The sequence below is a fragment of the Penaeus japonicus genome, unplaced genomic scaffold (assembly GCF_977035675.1).
Source record: "Penaeus japonicus unplaced genomic scaffold, GWHDUDI00000001_assembly GWHDUDI00000030, whole genome shotgun sequence".
Taxonomy (NCBI): domain Eukaryota; kingdom Metazoa; phylum Arthropoda; class Malacostraca; order Decapoda; family Penaeidae; genus Penaeus; species Penaeus japonicus.
Window position 1 is genome coordinate 12,954,603 of NW_028234432.1, and position 2,500 is coordinate 12,957,102.

Consider the following 2,500-nt stretch of genomic DNA (forward strand, 5'->3'; position numbering starts at 1 on the left):
TCTCAATGCTATAGCCTTCAATATGGCTGTATAGACCTTTATTCATGCCCCAATTTATTCGTCAGAAATGAAGTCCACACAAAACTCCTTGAGAGTTTTCATCCTGGAAGAGATGACTACAAGATCAGCCCTGTTGGAGATGATCTCCCATCCGTCTCGGAGTCGGACACAAACTGCGCTCACCGTTGCAGCAGCTAGGAAGGTAGCCATGGAGTTGGCCTTGGTGGCTAAGCTGTAGGTTATGTCTGCGCCCTTAGTGGACCCAGGTTCCAATGGACCATCTTCAGTACTGTCCTCTCCACGGTTCTCCCTTGCCTACTGAGGAGAGATATAGGGTTGCAATTCCCAGGTTCTTTTGGTTCTGGACTGTAGACGTTTCACAGGACGTATTGTGGAGTCACAGAAATTTTATCTCAACCTGTTGTCCCTGGTGAGATATGAAGGAATAGGGAGCTGGTCTTATACATTCTCCAGATTCAGATACAACTTGGAATCTGAGTCCAGAGGCTCCCAGGATCCCCTCTGAAGGGCTCAGCCGCAGATGCCTTTGCCCTAAAGAGGGCAAGGGCCACACCAAAAAAAACACAAACAAAAAACAATAATGTCTGGGTTGTTGTTTGGTTGGACCCGGGTTGGGAAAAAAAGTTCAAGACTTACTCTCTTACTGTTGTCAAATGTGCTGGGGTATTGTGGTTTTTATTTTTGGTATTTGGTTTTTTTTGGGGGTTTGTATAATTAGGTTAAGTGTAGTTATAAACTAGTGCTACCTGTCCTTGCAAAGATCTCAAGATCGAGCTTAGCTAGATTTGAGGTCAAGGAGTGTGTGCTTGACTTGTAGCAACGACCACATTAGCCTTAAGCACATCCACACTATCAGTCTCAAGAGCTTCCTTGCTAGTATCACACAGAGTGAAGGCATCCTATAATTCCACACGGCTGTCACTATCCACGCTATATCTTTGAATGCGTTGCAGCGCAGAATTCTTGGAGATGCTTTGCATGATCCACTACGCTATACGTTGGCTTGTGCCACAGCACTTCATTCTGTGTGGGATGTACAATGCAGAGTCTGGCAATGCTATGGCCCAGTCCTGTTGAGGTCTTCACTTGCCTCATTGCTGTCTTCTTAAGAAATCTATTGTTACCACAGCAAAGCACCCTTTGTTATTGTCAAGACAGTGCTTCGAGCTCTCACTTCGCCCTCAGGACCTGGCACACTTGCCTACAGCTATCAACGCCCATATAAGTGACAAACCAATGTCACTGACAACACTTCATTTCACCATTTTTTTTCTTTTTTTTTTTATCTGTTATAGTAAGAAACCTTTATAAATATCATTCTTCACTATCATCTGTGAGTCTAGATGCCGTAGAGTGGAGAAAGTTGCCTAATGATTGGCAGTGTCACTAAAAATACCGTCAATAACAACAAATGTTTTGGTAAACGTGACAGACCATCTTGAAGAATCCTTCCTCCAGCTTTATTATTCGGAGGAAAACATATCGTCAGGCTGTCTACTAGCAATGAAGCAACCCAAGCACTTTTCTGAGCTTCCTCACAAATCTGTGAACACAATAAAGGCATCAGTTTTTTATATAAATGAGAAGGGGGTATACTGCTTCTTGAAAAGTCTCTTTGTTTCTCTGCTTCTCACAGACCTCACCTGGGTCTGTTGTTCTAGGAACAAATAAAAGACACATTAGCGTCAGTGATATGATCTGACGTGATCACATCCGGGTTGTACATTTCATTGGGTTACCGAAGCTCTAATGAACGGGTAAGCATTGGCAAAACCTTCAGGTTTGGATGGAGGGGAGCCTTGAAGTGGGATTCAGGCCAGGATTCTGGCTGTAGAATCTATAGTTCTGATCTCCTGAGCTCGCTGACAGTGGCCTTCTGGTCCGGTGCCAAAGGCCTGTTTAAGTTGACTGTGGCTCTAGAACCCATTCTTAATAACAGGTGTTGTCCAGTCTTCACACTAAATGGAAAAAAAAAAAAAAAAAAAAAATAAAAAAAAAAAAAAAAAGGAGTTTTTGTTAAAAAAAAACAAAATAAAAAAAAAAAAAAAAAAAAGAAAAAAAAAAAAAAAAAAAAAAAAAAAAAGGGAGTTTTACAAACCTATACGTGCGTAGTAAGAATTGTCCAATCTGTCAGATAAGGTTGATGGTTGAAGAGGAAGAGTGTCCTAGAGGGATACCCGCCATGACCACTTTGCCCACCTCCCCCTCCCCCTCTCCCCCGTCTACCCATCCCCAAACCCTCTCTGTACACATGGGAAGACACACACACACACACACACACACACACACACACACACACAAACACACACACACACACACACACACACACACACACACACACACGCAAACACAAACACACACACACACACGCACAAACACAAACGCAGACACACGCAAACACAAACACACACACACACAGACACACACACACACACACACACACACACACACACACCCACATCCACGCACACAAAGTTAA

General features: G+C 43.2%; 1 protein-coding gene across 3 annotated transcripts in view; it reads right to left on the reverse strand.

Annotated features, from left to right (window-relative positions):
* The window catches only part of LOC122258980 (tyrosine-protein kinase FRK), a 21,246-nt gene that overhangs the window by 1,469 nt on the left and 17,277 nt on the right, over positions 1-2,500 (reverse strand). The window lies entirely within an intron of this gene.